This window comes from Thunnus thynnus, chromosome 10 (genome assembly GCF_963924715.1).
Source record: "Thunnus thynnus chromosome 10, fThuThy2.1, whole genome shotgun sequence".
NCBI classification, from domain to species: Eukaryota; Metazoa; Chordata; class Actinopteri; order Scombriformes; family Scombridae; genus Thunnus; species Thunnus thynnus.
In genome coordinates, this window is record NC_089526.1 from 10,651,598 (window position 1) to 10,674,820 (window position 23,223).

General features: G+C 41.4%; 1 long non-coding RNA gene across 5 annotated transcripts in view; it reads left to right on the plus strand.

Annotated features, from left to right (window-relative positions):
* The window catches only part of LOC137191085 (uncharacterized), a 109,914-nt gene that overhangs the window by 26,339 nt on the left and 60,352 nt on the right, over positions 1-23,223 (plus strand). For 2 of the 5 annotated variants that reach the window (XR_010930350.1, XR_010930349.1), the window contains exon 5: positions 6,711-6,759. The exons of 2 other annotated variants lie outside the window; for them this stretch is intronic. This is a non-coding gene — a long non-coding RNA (uncharacterized lncRNA). Of the gene's footprint in view, positions 1-878; positions 1,956-6,710; positions 6,760-23,223 lie in introns of those variants that run through there. One more of the 5 variants, XR_010930348.1, reaches the window with a different exon arrangement.

The window sequence follows — 23,223 nt, forward strand, 5'->3', positions numbered from 1 at the left end:
ATGATCCCACATTTTGTGTTAATTATACCAGTGTTGGGATACACTAGTAGTGGTTCTGATGTGGCAGTGCACTGTATTTACCACAGTTTAAAAGCAAAACAAAGTCATGACTGGTGAGAGTAGCCTTTGCTAGTACTTACAAAGCTAAAGCCAGCAGTGTGTGCCCTCTCTTAACTGGAAAGGCCTGGCATGCCGAGCAGGGCAGAGGGATCCTGGCACTAATTAGCTTGTAATGGCATCATAAATTATGGACAAATCAAGGCGGTGCATCGGACAGACGTTTTAATGAAAAGTTGTAATGGGTCACCCCCGGAGGCCTGAGGGCTGAGGTCCTCTCGCCTGCCAGGGTTATCCATCACATCACAGCTAGCAACAGGATTGGATCCACACAGTGTTTCACAGACAGTGTGGAGGATTTGGAGGCTGGGGTTTTCATTCTCTGCATGAGCAATACCTGTTTGATTGTCTGTAGATGCACACCTAGGAAGAGCTGATATCGGATATTCCAGTGAAGCAATTTTTTCCTGTTCAGCTGCATTACATCACCTTGCATCACATTTAAATACATGCATATCCATAGAGCTGCACACACATGCCCACACATAACACATGCATCCATTTCAGACTTGTGCTATGGCACAGATGACAAGGCTGTGATTTTTTCTAGACAGAGGGGCTTTTCTTTCACCTAGAAATCTAGAAATCTTTGAGGAAATGGACACCAATCCCTGTAAACAGTTGGCCAAATAAAATCGTTCTGGGACTTATTGATGTTACTTCTGTCCCTCCATGCAAGACCCGATAGGGTTCTGGCAGTGGCTGCCAGATGAGCGTCTGAGAATCATTAGCGAAGCTGATTTGATTTACGTCCTGTGTAGATGGGGCCACCCAAATGATCTGCCTCCCCATGGCCGTCATCAATCACCGCCAACCAGAGGGCACAGCAAGCACGCATGGGAAAGAGAGCGGGGTGGCACACCAAAGCGCCCACAGGGTGTGTGTGTATGGGCATGTATGCACGCATTTTGTACAAATGTATACTCGTAAATGTTTCTGTGTGGATGGGAAACATATTATGCGTGCATGTGTGAATGTGTTTGTGGGGTGGAATTTGTGTGTGATCAATTATGTGTATGGGAGGACTATTTTGTGTACACGCATATTTGTGTGGCCATGTGTGCATATAGTGCTGTTAAGATCCAAACAAGATGTGTAATTATAAATATCAACCTTTTAATTGAAGGTTCTAGGTAACATAATCTTCCCTTCAATTAAATGACAAATCCAAGCACTAAATTGTTGGTTAACATTCAGTCATTTTTTTGTGACATTTGTGATATTTTGTCAATGTTGCTTTATTATGTAAGTCAGTTGTTCCCAACTGGCCTAGCCTCCGAGTTTTCATTTCTTCTTGTATAATAAGTCTTGTGCATAGGGTTACTTGACATATATTTTTATTTTTCAAAATGAAAACAAAAATAAAAGGTGAATTTACTGCTTAAAGCCATCAAAGTGAATAGTACTTTTACAACAATGTGCAGTTAGAGCTAAAAAAAAAAAAAAAACACCCAGTAGCATTAAAAAATGTACTATGGAAATTGGAGCTGATCAGGCTTATTGCAGCTTCCAAAACATGTATTGTAAAAAAAGAATATCTTAACATCTTAACAGGTCTAATAATAACAAGAGAAATGAGGGTAAAGAGAAGAACATTTTTTTTCCCAAGCAAGGCTGGCTTACAATAGGTCCATATTAGACCATACACTTTTATATGCATTTTCAAGTCTGAAAGTTTCTTTGGGGGGAAAAACGTACAGCCAAGTTTAATATTTTCTGTGTCGTAAGTACCTCCTCTCCTTCTCTGCTAATTGGTGTTTTTCATGGAAGAACCTTTGACATGTCACATGAGTAAAAGCACAGATGTAAATAATAAAATTAATGATGACTGAAATTCATTAAGCGGCTCTGGTTTCAGGGTCCTGGTGTTGTGCATGCTGGCTCACTGTCACACTCTCATGTTTTCTTGGGACAGTTGAATAGAACAGAGGTGTTGTTAATATTAACACCTGTATTTTCTATACTATGACAAGTAAAACTTTCTGCTGTGAAAAAAGCCTAGTAGATACCTGCTAATCACTCTGCATTGGGAAATGGTACTTCAAAATAACAGCGCTATGTCAGAAATTCACTATACTTCAGAATAAAGACTTTTTGTCAATTAAGTTGATAAAGACATTCACAAACCACTTAAAATGCCCCCAGTTGAGAAGAGCTGATTTTTGACATTTAGTTATTGTGAATACTCAGAATCTGAAGGAAGTCCAAAGTATTCACACTGAACATGGACTCAAAACTATCTAAAAATAGTCCATGTTATCCCAGTGTTATGCTTTATAACATAAGTGGGACAAGGATTTGTCTACCTACTATACAATACACATTTAACTCTGAATTCGAGATAGTTTTAATCATTATCATATCAAATTATTGTGACTTACTAAAGGTTTGAAGTGCTACCACAGCGTGTCTAGTAGATACCAACTCCATATATTTTAAATTCAGTCCAGTGAGTAAAATTATAATCTAACCTGATCGTTTCTGACCCAAAGCAAGAGAGCTGCTGAAATTCCCATGCTGTTCATGAGGTCTTGAAATCACAGTGTAGCTGCTTGGGATTAATCGAGACATTCTGGGTTATGATCAAACTTTCCCCTGAAAGTACTTACCCTTTTTCACTCACATTCAGTGCCCCTGTGTATGTGTGTGTGTGTGTGTGTTTGTTTATATGTGTATGAATATTGTGCGTCTGTCTGACAAAGTGAGTGAAGTGGGGGTCTAGTGAGAAATGGGTGCATTTCCATTTGAGGGCTCATGATTGACGGCCAACTTCGGCTTCCCTGGGAGTATGTTGTTGCTGGCAAGAATCCATGGCGCCTTGTTCACTTACAGAGAGTTGGCACAGGTTCCACTCCACAGTGGCGCACAATTCACATGCCACTGCACTGTTGCATCAGCAATAATCTCTTAAAGCTAACAGAGACAGGGAAACGGATCAAGGTTTCGTTAATCGAAATGCCTTTATCCGAACCTCCTCCCATCATAACCACCTCCACGCTAAAACACCATGGCACTTGTATTATTGGAACATGCATGCTCAAATATCTCCCTGTGATATGCTAATGAAACACTAATCCTTTATAGTGTAGATCTATTTGCACTTTTATAGCATTCAGAATCCAATGATTCCATTGGATTCAGGTTAAAGGAATATCAAATTAGATATGCAGTATCAAATCCTGAATTTATGACTCAAATATAGGCCTATTTGTATTGTTTTTGCCAGTACGCTAGAGCAATAGTGATGATCTGCAATCACTGAATACTATAAAATACTAACCCACATAGAGCACACACATACTGTGGATCATATCAGCAACATGAATATCACACACTGGGGAGAGGTGGGTTTTGTGTGTGTATTTGTGTTTGTGCACGGGGTGAAGGCCAAATTAGCCAGGTTGTATAAGCAATTATTGGGGCACACTATGTACCTAAGCACCCTAATAGCTATGTAGAGGAGGCATTATTCAATTAGAGTGGCGGTTTGCTGTAGCGAGGAGCAGAGCAGTGGTGACAGCGCTGGTGTCTTCTCCTTATGAAACAACCTATTTAAGCTAAATCAACTCCCACTTAAGAGCTGCGGTAATAAGCGCGCGGCGACGCTCGCCGGCCCGCGGGGGCCCATCCGTCATGCTGTAATACGGAATCAGAATGAGTGATAACACCTAGTCCTGCTACAGCGCCTTAGCTGCTGCCGCAGGAGCGGCTCTCAAGCACACTTACACACACACACAAGATAACATACACACCTGCACAGACACACACGTACACATTGCACAGCAATACTGCTGGATAGCTGTGCTCATTTCCGTCTCCCACCCACCTCCTGCTCTATTGACTTGCATATGCAGAAAGAAATTGTGTTTCCATGGATTTGCAAGTATGAGTCTGTTTTTTTTTTTTTTTTTTAACTTTTTGCCATTGTCCGAGTGTGAGTACACTGTAGTGTGTTGACCTGGTATATGTGGATGCAAGTCTATGTGTTTGTGTTTGTACATGATTCAAATAGTTATATAATTAGTTATATATAAATATTGCAGGGCTACATCTAGCAATTATTTTCATTATAGATAACTAGTGCAGTGCCCGTTCAAAACGTGCCTATTTGCAACAGGCTGATTGCTTGGCCTCTGGCCGCCACTTCAACGCATAGAAAAATTAATATAGTTGATGCGAGGTGTGAATGAGTATATACACCAACAACATGAAAGAAATTAACATTCTGTTATACACAGATGTTATAAATGATAAGTACTCTAATGTAAATAAATGTTATTTTCTCATTTCAAGCAAAATAAGGGCTGTATTTAAAAATAATATGCAAAATAAAGTGGATCAATCAATCATATTGAGCTCTTAGATTGTTCCTATTTTCTGTGTCTTCAGTTCAGATTTGAGTGGGTATGTTTACTGCAAAGATTTGTGCTTTGTCTGTAGTAGCGCTTCACGTTTACTGTGGTCTCAGAGCATATGAAACAAACTGGTTTTGATCTACCTGTGGAAAGTATTTCCTTCGCTTCATGCGCAGAAATACAGTATTTGTGTATTGGGCTCTGAGTGCTTGATAATCGCTTGTTTATTCAAAGTTTATTAATATTAATTGTATCACGTGTACAAATTGCACCTAATTCAACACTACACTCCCTTTGATCCCCAGCCATACACCTGCCAAGTGTGGAGTCGATTGGATGGACAGGTCAAGAGATAAGCAAAGGACATACATACAGACATACAGACAGGTTCCTTCCTTTAGTAGATATTATATTAGATAATAGATCTATTGATCAATCTATTGAAAGTTGTGAAAAGAAGAATGGTTGACATTTTTGCTTAATAAATGACTACAATAGCTGATTATTTTGGCCATTTGGGGGCATTGACATATCATCAGCTTCTAATTGCTTATTGGTCTCTACCAACTCTTGAGAGAAATATCTGGCTCTCCAGCTAATAAATAAAGCTGTTTACCAGATTGTCACTAACTGTGTTTGTGATTTTGAGAGCTTTTTTCTGAAAACAGCTGTCTGCTGGGGTTGGTAATGATACTATCAGCAGTAGGACTGAACCAAAACAGTAAAGTTGCGGGCCAGACAGCTACACAGTGAGCTGAAACTAGCTGTAAAAGATTGTTACTAAAGGATTAATCATTTATCAAAATTATTGCTGGTTAATTTTCTATTGGTTGACTAATTTCATGATTCTTGTACTAAGTGTTTCAACTCTAAATATTGTCAGCGTCTTCTGCTCCACAGTAATACATGTTCTCACTGTTTACATTCTGAGCCATATTGCAAAATCAGTATCCGAGTTGGTCTATCAGACAATATAGAGTTGTGTGACACTTTACATTTTCTGACTGTGATTTGGTAGTTAGTGATTCAGTAGGTACAATGGAAATTCTTGTTAGGAAAATCTGGAAGAGCAAGTTTGCAGGCGACAGGCACCTGGTGTAGTCTGAATGAACCTCAAAACTCTTACATGTCATAAAAGTAAAAAATGTTTAGCTCTGTTCACGGTTGTTCATGGTGCCCATTGAGCCCTCGTGCCAGACGTATGGCAATTCAATATGGAAGTTCAGCCATTTTGAACTCCCACATTGAACCGATGTCTAGGGGATGAAAAAGAATGTTTTGTCACATTGTTGGTTTACATATTCCCAATCAAATAATTAATCAATTTCTTAAAGCTGTTTAACCAATCATCTATATATAATTAACATCCCTAGTCCCGTTGTCCAGTGGGAGCAGCAAAGTTGGTCGCACCGCAGTATTCAAAGTTGTTACTGCATGTTTACTCCATCTGCTCACCACAGGCCTCTGTGCAGATATAAGTTATTACAAAAAACCTCTGCAACAAATGCAAACAAACAGGAAAAAGATGTTGAGTATTTTCCCGAATTGAATTATGAATAGATGAATGAACAGATGAAAACAACAACAAAACATCTACAGAATGATGAAAACAGAGGAGGGGAAAAACACTCAATAAGCGGCATGCTTGAAATGTTTGCGAAGCCTGGTTTCATGGGCATCCTTTCTTTTTTTATATCATGTTTGTTTTTCTCCTCAATTCATTCCCCATCTCTCTCCATCTCTCTTTCTCCTATCCCTCTCTCTCTCTCTCTCTCTCTCTCTGGCTCATCAGTGTGGTTGTTCATCGGTAATGACTCCCACTGTGGCAGGGCCCCTTTAAGGTTGAGGTCCCTCCCCCCGCCCCTCCATTGTTCCCCCTCCTTCAGTCCCATCCGCCATGCATTATTCATGGCTTCACAATCAAATGAGGGAACAACGGTTGGTAGCAGGAGACATGGTGCATGGCTCTTCCTTCCCAAAAGTCCCCCGAGGTGCCCCAGTCTGGTACCCACCATCACCCACTCCCCCGAACCCCCACCCGGCCTAACCCGCCACCTCCCACCCACCCATCCCTCCCAACACTGTGACAGATTTTTTTTTTTTTTTTTTTTATTGGTATGGGGGTCCAGACACATTGACTCCATCCCACCCTTCCCTGGGGTTGTTGGCAGTCACGCTGGTCAGCGGTGACCTCCGTTGCCCTTTGGGGTACTCATCACTTCCTCTTCCTCTCCACAGGGATGCATCCAAAGTGTCTGGCACCTTTTTGGAGGGTGGCTAAGGATGGGTGAGTTGTGTTGTGGGTTGTGTTTTCTTAGAGGGCTTTACCACAATGGCTAACACACTGGTTTGCCATCACTGACATGCTGTTAAACTTGTAAAGATGTTATTTTGTCCAAACTGTCATTGCCAAATCTTGGATCCCCCCACACCCCATTTTCTCTTTGAGCTTAATGCCCTGTAGCAATAGGCAGCCATTCATTTGCCAGGACATCATCATCTGTGTGACTGTCCTAACTTAAGTTCAACATAATACATAATTCATTGCTCTCAAGTGCACATTACCTTCCCCACACCTGCCAGTGTCCTTTCAACATGGACAATAAAACATAGTGAAATAGAAGAGGGCCTGACAAGAATGATCCTAAATTTGCTGTAGTCCTCTCAGATCAGCAAACAACCTGTTTTAATGTCACAGGAAACTTGATTTTAGAATTGATTTTCTTTCATACCTGTATGTAGGAATACATATGATGTGCTGCGCCAAGCACAAGAATCACCATTGACTTTTATTATTTTTCCTGCAGAAGTCCTGACACCAGGATAGTATGGACATTTCAATTAGATGCAAATGAAATCAGTAAAATAACAAAGTAAAACTTATTCACAGATTAATTGATAACAAACATACTGTTATTGTTAGTTACAGCCCTAAAGATGATGCCTACTAATGCTAACGTATGCAATATACACCCTGGACATGTGGCTTTTTGCGAGCAGTAAATGTGGACTTCAAAAACGATTAAAATTGGTGCACATGCTTTAAATGAAGACAAAAATTAGCTTTGTGTTGAATCTGAATGCACCTTTTATATTTATCTGGACACCTGGAGAAAGAGCTGGTGGGTAACCAAGAGGGAAAGAGGAAGCGAGTGAGTGAAACTAACTTGAAATGACACTTAACTGTATTTGGTACATTTTTCATCGCTGTTTTCATACAGATGGGGAGAAGGCTTGTCACAAGAGAGACTGAAAAGGAGAACATTCTTTCAATGTGCTGCCTGTAGTAGAATAGTTGAATGAAGAGGAAGATTACAGATTAACATATTAAATGCCAAGATAGGCCCACCTGGTGTGTGACAGATCTTTCACACAGCGCAGCCAGTGGAAATGGAAATAACTAGGTCTCTCATGAGCAGTTTTATTCTGATCATTCCTGGTTTACTTGTGTGCGCCGTTTTTTATTACAGACCTTTATATGTGAAGGATTAAGTCCTGTAATTATGTTGATAATTGAAATTACCAGCTATGGTATTGTACATTTCTTAAAGCCATAAAGACTCCCAGAGTCACCTATCTCTGAATCAGAGTTCTCCTCTTTCCTTCCCTGCCATTCTAAATAACCCAAAACACTGCAGCCAGTGTCTTCTTTTTCAAGCCAGCCCATAAATATGCCATTATGGTACTCTTATTATCCTCATTATTGGGGTGGCTGGAGTGGCGCTTGCGTCTATCATGGCCCTCTAATGTGGGTCTAATGGTTCTGACCTGTGTGGGACACAGGTGGTCCCCAGAACAGCCTTGATTGGGTCCATTTATTAAGCCGCTCTGGCGCAAGGGACGGTCCGGTTAGTCATTTGCGTGCGGGGCAGGTTCCATTCCCAAGGCTGCTGATGGGCTGGAGCCCCCCCCCCCCCCCCCCCCATCTCGCCCCATAGCCTCAGCTTTGTTCTTTCCTAATGGCTCAATTAAATGGGTTAATTTGGAATGGGGACCTTCTTCAAATCTGTGATTATCACCTAGCCCCCTACCCTGCCACATCACTACCACCAGCACACATACAGTACATGCACACACACTGCTATTGCTCCATTGCTCACCCCCCTGACTGTAAGCCCACACATTTATTATTCATCGCAATCAAATAAGTGAGGTGGTTGAAGAAAGTTGCTTTTCTCTCTCTCTCTCACTTTCTTTCTTACCTCTCTCTCATTCTCTCCACCTCCATTCCCTCCCTGTGCCTCCTGTCCTCCTCTCCACTCGTCACCTCTCCTCTCCCACGGAAGAATTGCTTTTATTGCGACAAACACTCTGTGGAGCCCTCGGCTTTCGGCAGCCCCAACCAGTCATTGATGCAGGCAGTCAGGAAAGCAGGCAGCCAAGCACCCAGGCAGCCCTCCCCATCTGGAAAATGAGCAATTCTCTCATTGTAATAATGCGCCTCTGTCATCTTCCCATTATCGGCATGATAAAAGATGAAATATTCAGGGAGGCTGGCCTCCTAACCTGATCTGGGCGCGATATTGGGCCTGTGGAAAATGAGTTTTATCAGCTTTAATATACTCCTTGGCAGACTGACCCTTGAAATTAAACATTATTACAGAGCGGATATTTAAAAAACCGGGGCCACAAATTACATCAAAATGAAAATATTAAGGAACATTACGAATATATCAAGTGGCGCTTCTCTCCCTCTCTTCTCACGCTCGCACACCGACTCTCCTCATTCTGACACCCTCTTTCTCATCCAGACTCATCCACCCCACCATTTCACCCCCCTCAACCATCCTCGATGAGCGTGGTCGGGGATGCGGCAGGCGACGTTGTAAGTGTCACTGTTGTTGTGTGTGTGTGTGTGTGTGTGCGCGTGTGTGTGTGTCTGCAGTGGGCTGGCAGAGAAATAATAACAATGCTGCCTGTCCCACCAGCTTCATACGTCTGCATAAACTAATTAGACCTCGACGCTCTCATCACCTGCTTTATTGAGAATGGAGGAGAGAACACTGGCAGGAAGTGTAGGACTTGAGTAGCGTTTGAGTGTGATCCTACACTTGTGTGTTTTCATGTTTTGAGAAGCAGTGTGCGATGAAATTAGTGTTTGATGTATATTTGAGAGAGGGACTGAAAGTGTGTGAGCTTCTTTGACAGTGGTGGTGAGTCTTAAAATACTGTATATGTTGTACATCTGTGTGTGTGTGTGTGTGTAGTAGTGAGGGAGGTTCAATTACAGTTATGTCAGATAAGTTATCCTTCCTCTTCAAAATAACTCCAGGTATTTCAGTGGTGTGTTTCTGTCAGGTAAAGGTTCTTCCTGGATCCCTAACATGAGAACTGATGTACAGTAATGCTCATGGAAAATAATGGAAAAACCAGCAGGAAGTGAGTTTCTCTAATCACTTTAAAAGTAAAAATCCCCCAAATCTATCTGCCCCCCAAAATGGAGAGAAAGTGATGTTGGTTCTGTGAAGTGTGTGGTGATTTGTCACTTTGTGATGGGGGGATATGAGAAATGCAATAAAAGGCGGAGGAGAGATGTGATTTGAATAGATTTCAGAGGAAGTCGGTCCTTGGGGGAGTTGGATGAGTAAGCAGTGTCCCCGAGGACCGAATTAAAACTTTACTTTTGGTCACGGCGCCCCCTCCCCATAGTGCTCCTTTGCTTATCGCCTGCATGTGTGTATGCATGGGTTATATTATGTGTGTGTGTGTTGGCGTACGAGCATGTATGTGTCTGACTTTCCGTTTGTGTCTCTGTGTGTGCAAATGTGTTTTCAGATGTGTGTGTTCCCACTTGTGTATGTGTGTCCCACGCAAATGGAGCGCCCTCCCCTGCCCCTCGCCCCGAGGTTATGGGGGGATACACACAGCTCCCTCTGCCAGGCTCAGATGAGTATTCACAGCAGCACGCCCCTCTCCCTTAACCCAGCACAGGGGAGCTTTGCATATTGAGGCTGTGTATGTATCTAAGTGTGTGTGTGTGTGTGTGTGTGTGTGTGTGTGTGTGTGTGTGTGCACCAGCCTGTCTCCCCTGCCCAGAAACGAACAGGGGGTCCAGTTGATTCCATGCACATGCATTATTATTATTCCATCGGTGATTCAACTGGCTTGGTTGGTCATTCAGCTGCATGCATGCAAGTGCAGTGGCTCAACATGATTTGATGCACGCCACCGGCTCACATTTTGCTGTGTGTATATTGTGTAAATGGCTCCCGTTCTCATTGGTAGGTTAATACTTGTGACTTATGTCCGGAGCAGAGACAGAGGGGGCATTAAACACACAAGGAGCATCAGAAAAGGTCTCGAGCAACGTGTCCAGTCCAACTTGCCGTTCCTAAATGCCTCGTGTGAATGCTATGCTGAAGGAGGGAGCAGCTATCTGATCAGGCCAAGCAAAGAAATAAAAAGGAAGGAAAGGGGGGAAAAAAGGGAGAAGGCAAATGCAGAATAGAGGGAATAGACACCACGGGGGTTGGTTGCCGGGAGGGGAGAAAACAGCAGAGGGAAAATGGCTTTCTCCATCCCTTCCTCCCTTCCACCCTCCCTCTTTCTCTCTCTCCCTTTCCCCCTCTCTCTCTCTCTCTCTCTCTCTCTGCCACTTGATTCATTATGCTGATATACACAGTATTTGCTTCCTGAGTGAGCCCCCCTGCACTCCCGCCCTCCTGGAATGCTCACACTGGTGAATGTACACACTCACAAGTACACACACACACAGAAACACACAGCAAGGTGGTGGTGGTGCCATAAATATAGCAAAAGACACAGCCTAGCAGCCGAGCAAGGTCAGCCACGGCCCAGGATGACAGTGCCGTGGGCGCTGCACCGAGCTCTTGTTAGAAATGCACACAGATAGCTCATTAGGACGGGCCCCTGAGGCCCCCCAAACCCACACATGCACACACAAACATATACAAACATTGATCCATTTACTATTTAATTGCAAAGTTACAGTGTATGCTCTGCTGTAGAACATGGAGTGCTCTTTGACAAGATTCAATCTGCTCTCCTCATCAGCTATCGCTTTATTCCACGTGCAAGGATGTCTGCTGGTTTTCAGCGTGTGTGTATAACGTGTACCTGCGTGAGTGTACATGAAAAGTGTGTTTTTAATTTGAATATCTTCAAGGTAAGTGTTAGACTCATGCATTTACACATTACATATATATGTTGCAGTTCCCTCTATGTGATATCCCATCGCCCAGTGCTAGAGCTACTGTATATTCAAAGCAGTGAGCACTGCAAACTTGGCTCAGTGTCGAAGGATAAGCACTTCTCTGAATGCAAAAGTGTCATGTTTACATAAGCACAGGACAGCTTTAGAAAATATCACATACAGTAGATACACAGACACAATAGAGCTGTCTGTGTTTTCTTACCTTTGTAAAGAAGACATCTTGTTAAAGAGTGAAGGGGAGATGTCGAAAGAGGGGGGAAAAAAAAGAGTATGACTTTGTGTAAACTTTATAATAGTGGGGTAAACGTTTGAGTGACAGCATGCTAGCATGTGCATTACTGTGCATTTGTGTCTGAGTGTATGTTCGTGTCAAGAAGAGAGGAAGCAGGTAGGTGTGCATGTATAGGAGTGTGGATGTGTGTATGTGTGTGTGTGTACTTGAACGTAGTAGAAGTACTTGGCTCATGCTCTGGACACGCCTGAGAGACTCTGTGAGTGTTGCCCTCCTCCCTCCTCCACGCCAGACTCAGACACACGCTGGGACACACACAACTAGTTTTTCACTCTCCTTTATCCTTTTTTTCCTCCTCTATCTCATTCTTCTGCTTCTCTCTCAGATAATACAGGACTGTATGACTGTTTTTTTTATCAGACAGATTTTTTTCTGACTTAACAACAATCCTATCGTAGCTGAGCGTTGCTTGTATTGCTATCTGTCTATTATATGCTGAGTAATTGCTGTCGATTTCTCTCTCCCCCTCTCTCTGTGTCACCTGAAACAACCTCAGCTGTATGCCAAAAGCGGGCACAGTGGCATACCACTGACTGTCCTTTTTCTCAGTGTCCTCTCCACATCTACCCTACTATATGAAATAGATAAATGCATTGGATGCTGATTGGCCCCTATGCCAACCTCCACCTCCATACACCCCTTCTCTGGCCCCCTCCCCTGCCCCCTCTCTGCCTCCTGCCCGGCCGGGGGTGGTGTCAGTCTGGCAGGCCTTGGGGCCCGTCAGGTGACCAGTGGGCTGTGACGGGCAGCAGCTCCGCGTCCCTCTCCCTGCAGTCTGGCGCCCGCTGGGGTCTCGTCCGGGAGCCCAGCCTGCCAAAGTGACCTCACTCAAACTGAGAGGGGAAAGAAAAAAATAATGCAGGTCGCAGTTCATGCTATTTTCACTCCGCAAACTGGGCTACACTGCAAACAAATTAACCAACACTGGTTACTTGAAGAGTGAAATTTAACAATCACAATAATAGGGGAGTGTGTCATTAATTATTGAAACAAAAATGCTGACTCATCTGGCCGAATGATAATAGTATCACACATTACATTATTGTTTGTTCATTCTTTTGCCATCTCCTGATTGTGTTTTTAGACAAAATAATAATTTATGCATTTGTGCCCTCAAACTTTTTCTGAACATGTTGACTGTTGTTAAAGCTTTTTGGTCATTCTCATAGTTTATCCTACAATGGTCCAGTAATGCTTTGGACCATAAACAGAACAAAAAGTAAACTGTCATATATGTGATTTCATTACAGAAAAGTATACCTTAGACGTACAATATAACTATATTTTTCATCCCTTTAGAGAGGAAATAACTCATTTACCTTAAATTAATCATTCTGCATCTTTTAGAGAAATGCCTACATCATTGTCATTTAATCGATCTTATAACATACCATAACTTTACACTGTTAATCATCTTGTAAGAAAATGTGTGATGCCCAGCTTTAGTATTTTAGCATCATATTAGGCTTTACCATATTTCAAATTTGACCTTACATGAGATGATTTTTTCTGCCAATAGATATAGATTTGAATTTGTCAAAAAAAAAAATTTGTTTTTATTGGAAACAAATGAAATTATCTCAACTACTGTGGGATTTCTCGTGTATTTACAGTATTTTTTTTTCTTCTTCAGTACTATACAACTAGATGTCAGGGTTTTTTTTTTTCTTTATGTCTGTCAGCAATCTTAGCACACGTGCTGGTAATCTAGTCTTATGTTTGAAATACCACTCAGTCATTTTCAATCATCATCTGATGGAGACGCTTTGAAATTCATCTTAATTTCGAGGACTTTCAAGGCAACATTCAGCTGCTCTTGCAGCAGATGAGGGGAGTAATTATTAGTGTGCCAGAAAAGATCCAGGTGCATTACACAAACAATTTCCCTGCCACTATCTCTGGTGGCAAAAACACAACATCGCAGTCTCTCCTGTGACCAAGCGTTGAGATGTGCCTGGTGAGGCGAACCTCCCCCCTGCATCCCTGAGAGGGTGATGCAGCGAGGTGACACCGTTAGGGAGGAGAGTGTGTGTGCTTGTTTATCTGCATTAAATGTAATGTGTGTGTCTGCTGCAGCAGCAAGTGTGTGTTTTTAACTCTTCTCTTTTTGTGTGAGGTGACACCGTTAGAGAGGAGAGTGTGTGCGTGCTTGTTTATCTGCATTAAACGTAATGTGTGTGTTTCTGCTGCAGCAGCAAGGGTGTGTTTTTAACTCTCCCTTTTTTATGTGAGTTCTTATGACTTAACATCCAGTTCAAGTGCTCTTTCCGGTGTGTGTTTATGATACAGTATGTGTGCATTTTTGTGTCCCACTGTATGTAGGCATCCAAAAGTGTGTTTGTATTTGTGTGTGTGTTTATATTTGCAGTGTAATGTACTGTGCTTTACTTCCAACCCTTACCTCCCCCTCCTCTCCCTGTGCCCCGCCCTACCTCAGCCCCATGGAGATGCGTCGGGGTCAGGGAATATGGGGAGAGGAACACAGGGAGGCCGCACTCCACGACTTGAAAGGAATTCTAATGAACCAGCACAGTCGCACTGCCTATTCCCACGACAACAGGCCCCAAACAAATAGCTGCATTTGAAGTCCCCTCGTTTTATGACTTTGAAAATGCTGCATGTGTGTGAGTGTGTGTGTGTGTGTGTGTGTGGTTGTTTTTGTTTTTGGGGTACAGTAAGTGTCTGTTGTGCTTGTGTGTGTGTGTGTGTGTGCGCACAAGTGTCTACCTCTATGTTTTTTTTTTAAAGAAATTGGCCTGGGAACTGATTGACTTTAATGTCTACACTAGAGGATGTAATTATTGTCTGCTATGACCAGAGATAGACTTTTTTTATTCATAATTACCAGACTCATATTGGTGTGTTTCTACCCCCAATAAACACTTCACATGTGCTGTGAAGAGATGCAGAATCTGCTGCGCAAGTAAGAGAGGATAATTAGAGGATAATTTCTATTTTATATTTAACATCAAGATACTTATTTAATCCAAGAGGCAGGTAATCATTGAAACATTTAGCTTTCTCAGTGATGACTTAAATCATGTTTTTTTTTTTCATAACTCTTATTTCCTTAAAGACCCGATCTTTACCTTTTAGATCCTACCAATGTAAGGTATATTCACTTATATATAATTGCAGCATTTGAGTTGTAGATGAAAAATAATAATGTTTATCAACAGATAATTGATTATTGTCATGTTTTCCTGCTGAATATACAAACATTACCGATTTAAACAGACCTTTCGAAGGATCTGAAGACATTTCTATCTCGGATTTTATGGAACGAAAGAAGGTTTTAATCCTGTGTTTTGAATTTTGGTTGTGTGGTGAACCTTTTATTAACATTTAGATCTAATATTAGGCCCCTAAATCATATTGTTTTTTGGGATCAAAACCCATCCTGCATGAGGAAGGATTTAAATAATTCTCAATCATTTAGTAGAAATATGGGATTTTCTTTGTTTTTACTACCTTAGCATTACCTTAGAAAAAGAAAAAGCAGTTTCATGTCATTCTTACTTAAGTCTTAGGCCAAGAAAACAGTCACGTCACATGACATACAATACTTCAGTACAGGAAATATCCTTTCATACCTTGTACGCTTGCTATCGTACACATCACACAGCCTTGCACTACCCTTCTCTTAATTCAGACATGGACCAATTTAAAATAAAATAAAATAAAAATGAAGACACAGATGAGTAAAGTGATGGCCAGTTAGGTGTCTGCATAAATACAGTGTTAAGATCAGCACCACCTCAATATCCCCCCCCCCCCCCACGCCCACCCTTTTCCAACCCCCTCTGTGCATGTGTGTGTTTTTCTTTGACAACCTCAGGATGCATGTACAACGGCTCCTATGAACCGAGATGTCTTTTATTTCTCAGTCCAGTGCCTTTGCATCAACTGAGTGTGGCGTCGAGCGGGTGGCTGCCCGCCCGGTTTGGTTGGCTGCCTGCTTCAGCTGGCGGGGCCGGCTTGTCTGTCTGCGCCGCGTGTTGTGTTTCGCCTGCTCTGCGCAGACGGCACGGGTGAGAATGTCACTCCACAAAAGCAGCATGAGTTGAGCTGTGTAAACAGTAAATAATAAACAAGTGCTCTAATACATTATTGAGAGAATCACTTTAGGCAACTGGGACAGCATGAAACACAGAACCCCCCCCCCCACCCACCCACCCACCACCACCCCCCCCTCCACCCACCCACCCACCACCACCCCCCCCTCCCCTCTCTCTTTTCAAACTTGCGCTCTTCATGTTTTGGATTGGTGATACTGCAGATAGGCCACAGCACTGTAGCGCTTGTATTTATTGTCATTGCCTATTAAAGCTGCTTTATGTTGCATTAAAATAACTTAAACTTAGAAATGCCTTGATCCCTGTTGACATGTTTTCTGCTCACTGTATTGCTCTGATAAACGGGTGTTAAGGCTTTTAAGTCTGCAACAGATATTTTCTTATTGATTTGTCTATTATTTTTTACAATTATTCGATTATTCGTTTTGTCTAATAAATGTCAGAAAATAGTGAAAATTGACAATCACAATTTCTTAGAGGCCAAGGTGACGTCCTCACTTATCTTATTTTGTCCAACTAACATCTCAAAACCCAAATATACTTTGGCAAAAATGCCAAGATTGCTAAAAATGCCAAGGTTGTTTGGCATTTTTACTTGATGAATTGCTTGAACAATAAATCTAGTATCAGAATCGTTGTAAGTTAATTTTCTGCCAATTGACTGATCGACTTAATTGTTTCAGCAGTTGTGGATTTGTTTTCCATGTAACACTAATCTATTTATAATTAGACTTTTTTTAGACTTGTTATTTTCTCGATCTTTACCAACAGCTCTAAAAACGCACAAATGGTATTCCATCTTAATCACAAACTACCAGCAAACCTGTTTAAAAATGTATGTGTAATTTTTTTCCCTTTAACCAGTAGCATGTTGGCGTATATTGTATGAACATAAAACAGCACCTGAATCTACCTGCTTTACAGCGTGTACTGTAGTAAATGGAATATCCTCCTCCAGTGGCTTATTGAGCAGAATAATTACATTGCACATATTGAATTCCACTAATGCTCCAAAGGTAGGTCTTATTTAATACCACAACTCCCCGAGGGTTGAGAGCATGATTTGGAACACACATCTCTCCACTGTACCTAATGCTCCAGATAGATTTGTACATAAAAATATGTCCTGAGCTGTTCCAATGGTAAACTTGGTTGAATTGGTCTGAAAGGTACTTGGGAATAGAGTCATTATTTCTGTGAATATCTCTGTGATGGTTTAAACCACTGTGATTATTTTGCCTTCAGCATGCCATATATTTATATGGTGACTCTTCATTTCCCAGACATAAACCATTCATGCTTTTGAGGAAAATGATTAAGATGTGTATAAATCTGTAAAAAATCTAGCTGATGATGTGCATTTATGTAAACAGATGCCACACTTAATGATTATGTGTAAGTCTTAGGGTTATGGCTTCTACAAATCCTTGAATGAAATTAGAGGAGATTAGGGGTGGGGATGTCTAATTTTCATGAAGGAGCAATCACCATGTGTAGCTTGAGGGCTTGTAAATCATATCTATGTGTTGGGAGGGTAATACTCACAACAGCCTGAAGATGGCAGCCAAAACCTAGTTAGCTGCCATATGAATTTACAGGCCCATTTTAAAAATATTACTTCATAGGTCAAATGTATCTTCTGTGGTAGAATCATGTTTTACCTTCCTGTGTTCGTTTCACTTAAAATACAGCAGTCAAAGTAGCAATAAGACAAATTTAAGTTTTGTTACCTTTAAGTGAGATGCATTTTCAATGTTCTGCAATAAAAGGGAGGTTAAGCATGATGGATGGCATTCAAAAACACAGTATAATAGTTGCTACATTGAAAACAAGAGAAAGAAAATGTGTATGATTGGACAGAAAATAAATCAAGTCTGCTGTTTTATCAACACTTTCGGGACTGAAAATGTAAAACTTGTGAAAGGGGGAACAGCTTAAAACATGAAAATTACTCAAGGTCTGTGTGCATTAAATAAAAAGGCAAAAGAGTTATGCTAATTTCTAATTAAAGTGTGAATTTGTTTTCAATTAAAAGAGAGAAAAAAAAAATAAAAAAACGAATGGTAGTGATGCAGGTAATTTGCTCCCAGATGGATTTTACCCACTGTTGCAGTCTCACTTTGAGTGTTGGCAAAGAACACATCAGCAAACCATTATTTTTGCCACAGCCTGTATGATGAACCTTCCAGCAGACAGTTCTCTGCATCAGCATCCTTCTTTCATCGGCTGCTCATCCCTCCATTCTCAGCTGAGACAATGGAGGGGAGGAGAGGAAACAATGGGAGGTTTGGGTGGACGAGCGGGGAGAGGGGAGGGGGGTTAGGGGTGGAAAAGGGGTCTGTATAGGACACACACACACAAGACAGTGCACACACAGACAGAAGAGGGGTGGCGAAGAGGGAAAGGTCATATAGGTCAGCGATCAGGCTCTCTTTATCTGTGTGTATGTGTGTCTCTTTTGGTGTGTGCTTGCATGGATCTTTACACACACGCACACACACACACACACACATGAGCGTAAACTCTACACCATGGGCAGTCTGGGTCATGCCTGTCCCTTCACAGTCCACTGCGCCATTATTGACGGCTTGAACTGATACCCCAACAATGAGGGTGTGCACGTTCATATGCTGTGTGTGTTCATGTGTCTTTACTTGCTTTTGTGTGTGTGTGTGTGTGTGTTCGTGTGAAGGTGTGAGGGTGAGGGGGGATTGGTCACTACTCAAAGATGTCAGGGAGAACCAGGGTCCATACGCTTCTCTTTACTTCTTTCTTTCTCTTTCCGTTTTCCTCTATACACACATACATACACACACACAGCCTCTGTTGACACACCAACTGCTGGTATTTTGCACACATGCACACGCAGGCACAATAGGAGCCGAGGAATGGGGCCCCTGCGGGAGGGGCCTCCTCCTGGTCCAAATCAATATATGAGAAGCCATGCAAGTATAACAGAATCATTACTCTCACAGGGCTTAGGAGGGTACAATACACGGTATGGTTTGTGTGTGTGTGTGTGTGTGTATGTGTGTGTGCATGTGTCTGTATATGCTTTGACACCTGTTGTCTCCATCCTGCTGTTGTAATCTTTGAAAAAGCTGACTTCCTTTTTATATCACTACTGTTAAGAGTAGAGGACTGTCAGTGTGCAAATTCATCGCTGTTTCTGCAACTTCTTCAGTAGTGTTTGCTCTTATTGAGATGAGTACAACAATGCATCTCCACACATCTAAGTACCCAGTGTCAAACATGTGCATTACTGTATGTTCAGTGTGAGGAACAACAAGCTATTGCTGCCTGAACCTGTGTCTAACAAGACTTTGTATTTTTCTCACTAATCATGATTACTGCCACAATCTTCCCCTCAAGCCCACCTCTTTCTACCCCCTCACACATCAATGACAACCTCCTTTCATCTGCCTGCGTGCAGCCCCACATCCACGATGTATTTACAAGGCCTGAAATGAACAGAGCAATTATTATCAGTCATGCTAATTCTGCAGATAATGATCAAAAGCCGAGTCCTGCTCTTCTTTCTTTTTCCTCTCTCCCTCTCTGCCTGCTCTGGGGAACTAACAGCGGTGACAAACCTCCCCTTTTATTATTTCATGGCCTGTTTAAAGATTTAGTGAGGCCCACAAACCACTACTTTTAATGACCAATTAACAGGAGCAAAGCTCTCTTCGGAGCACCGCGGCCTCGTTCAGGATTTGCTAGAGTAAACAGTGTTGCGGCGTTCGTTGGTGGTGGTGGTGGTGGTGGTGGTGGTGGTAGAGGGGGTGTATGTCTCGTTACCGGCTCACCGTTCAAACTCGCTCACATACAAACAGCCACGCATGTACACAAACCACACACACACACAGAAACCCTCTGCTCCACTGCTTATTAAAACCTGGAGGAGCAGCAGTGCTTACCAAAACCTTGAGAGAGAGAGTCAGTCAGCAAGAGTCAGAGTGAAGAGTCCCACTCCCACTGGGTATGTGTTTTTTTTTTTTTTTTTTTTTTTTTTGGAGAAGGAGGGGTTGAAATCTAAAATGATAACGCTTGCTGCAAAGTCAGCTTGACTAAATCTGATACGAGAGCCAGTGAAATGGTGTTGAAGAGAGAGTAAATGAGTAGAGCCTGCATCATTAGCATTGCTCAATAATGTAGCTGGGGGGTAGGACAGCACCACTCAAGGCCACAGGCTTTCTGAGCGGCTAATTTGGACCCATCTTGTTTATGGGTATAGCAAGCAGGCCCCTCAAGATGACTGTCAAGCTGAGGCTAGCTCCCCAAACTAAACAAACACAAATGAATACACACTCCTTGATGAAATCCACAACATGCATGAGTGATCAAGCATATACCAAAACACATCCATAAATAGTTCACCACTGTAACTTCTCACCAGTTGGGGTTTGAAGTACGAATGCTGCTATATAGTCAATATTTAAACTTAATTTGTGATGACGCTACAGTTCCCGCTTGGGAAAGACTTTATGCTCTATTTTATGAATTAAAAAATTAAGATATTGGTATGCACTTATGTGCAATATGTGGAATTAAATGTACCTGATGTTAAAGCTGAAATTAAAGTCAATTTATTGTGTAGTCAATCAGCAAAAGAATAATCAACAACTATTTTGATGAATAGTTTTTTAGCATATGTGCCAAATAACTTTGTTTCTTAATAGTACATATTTGATTTTTTTTTAACTCCTTTGATAATAAGCTTAATATCTTTAGGCTGTGGATTGTTGCCTAGACAAAACAAGCAATTATATGTCAGCTTAGACTTTAGGAAATTTTGATGTGCAGTTTTTACTATTTTCTGACTCTTCGTTGACCAAATGATTAATCAATTAATGGAGAAAATAGTTGGAAGATAAATCAATAATTAAACTAATTGTCAGTCGCAGTTAAAAGTAATCATCTGGTTTCTTTCTTGTGTATGTATATATTTTTACCACCAGCCCTCTCGGCTACATTGTAAATGAGGTCTCTACCTCAATGTGTTTCCGAGCTGAAATAAAGGTTATAATGATAATTTTTTTTACCTTCATCTTTTTCTCGACTCTAAAGTTTGAATTCCATTTTTAACATAAAAACCAATCCAGTGATGCAGTGGTAGACTGCAGCCCCCTCTATTTTGCATTTGGCTGCTCTTCTTTTTACTTTGTTCAAACTAAGTGATGAGCCTAATAGTGCTTTGCGTCATGCTTCCTATATCCCTTTACCTTTTACCAATTATAAACCAATGTTGTATTGTGTGCATATGCAAACCTGTATTTACATTCACTTCACAGTCTCTCCATCAGCACACTGTAGTGTACAGAACACACATGGAGACAACCTGGTTAATAAGACAGTGTGTTGATTGTATTTGTTTTCCATTTGTCTCTCGTCATTTGCATTGAAGACGCTCAGTGGTAATTAAGCCACTAAGTGAAACTGAAACAGGCGAGTCATGGGGCGAGCATCACAGCAGCATTATGAGTCGAGAACAACAGACGCAGAATGACAAGAGCTTGGTAGAACAATACAGTGAAACGGAAATCCCCCCCTTTAGGAATATCCTATTGTAACAGAAAGACAAAACTAGAATAGACAAAAAGAAAAGAAGAAAATAATACCACAAAGTCAGATTGATGCCAAAGTATTTAGCATAACATAATGAAAGCATGATGTTTGTTAGTGTGTATGTGCATGAATATTATAACCTGCTTGGGAATTTGCCAGGTGAAAGTGAGAAAAGGCACAGAAAAAGCTACATATAAAATGACTATGTAGTAACACATGATATGGTAGAGAAGCCTGGCTGACTGTGAGGTAGTGTGTTATGTTACTGAAAGACACAGGACAGACTCTAGTCCACTAACCTCTTAAATTGAAACTCAACTCAACTTTTTAACCTTATTGTTCTTTAAGGCAAGTTTTTTTTGTAGCCAAGGGAAACAAATGCATATCAACTCAATCATAAGTACACAAAATATATATGTATACCCGTTTAGGGTTGCAACTAATGCGTCTATAATCAGAAGATATGTTGAGGTTTTTTTTACAGCATTGATTCATCATTTTGTCTAAAGAAATTTTTTGAATAAAAAGTGAAAAAAATGCCCATCACATGTTCTGAGGACCAAAAGTGAGAGTTTTGGTTGACCAAGAGTCCAAAACCCACAGATAATACATTTTCGATACATAAAACAAAGCAAATCCTCATATTTAAGATGCTGCTGTTGACTTAAACAATTAAACTTTTCAAACAATCTTAACAAGGCAACTAATAATTTCAGTACGACATATGCTCAAACCTACCACGTACATTGTCTTAAATATATGGTACATAAAATAATTAACACGTTTTCCATCTTTCCATCAGTATCCCTCTCCCTCTCTCACACAACCTCTCTCAGGAGATCCACGAGAAGGACGAAGACCCTCTCTTGGCCTCTCTTGGATTCCCCTCTTTGGTCTACCTTCCTTCCCCTTCTCTCCCTATCTTACACAATGAACCCCAGCAACAAATCAATGGCCAGGGATAAACACAAATCCCCCGTAGAGGTGACTTATAGAAAACAATTTGAACCTGCGCACCTCTCTTAGGCGGCCCTGCCCAGCCGTTTTACTGTATGGTTCTAACCTCAAACCTCCTCTGTCTGGCAGTCAATTGAAATTAGATTCCCAGGTAGATCGGGGAGGGGGAGTTGGAGGGATTGGGGTGGGGTGTCACGAGCGCTGTTCCTACGCTGGAGGAATATATGGTTGTGTAAACACAGCTGGCGAATGTTAACGCTGCAGCCTTTCAACGGAAACAGGTTTTGTAAAGTGAGCACCTAAAGGGAGATCACTGTACTTTGATGACATTGATAGACAATGTTTTATCATCAAAGATGGAAGTAGATATCGATACTACGATTGAAGATACTGATTCACTGTTGTTTTGATAAATTGCTGGATAATTAATGAATATGTATGTAGAGGAGGTATGTGTGTGTACTTGTCTGTCCAAGGAGCTCAATGTCATTGTTGATCTTACGATGGTTAATTCATCCTGTATTTTAAATTAGCAAAAGAACTCTGCAATATGTAAAAAAAAAAAAAATCCACCACACTATTATTTTACCTCAAACACATAGCAATTCTATGCCACCTAATGACCTACAAAATCAAATATGACACGCAGGATCTAATGAGAGCAAGTCTGAAGAAGACACAGGGATG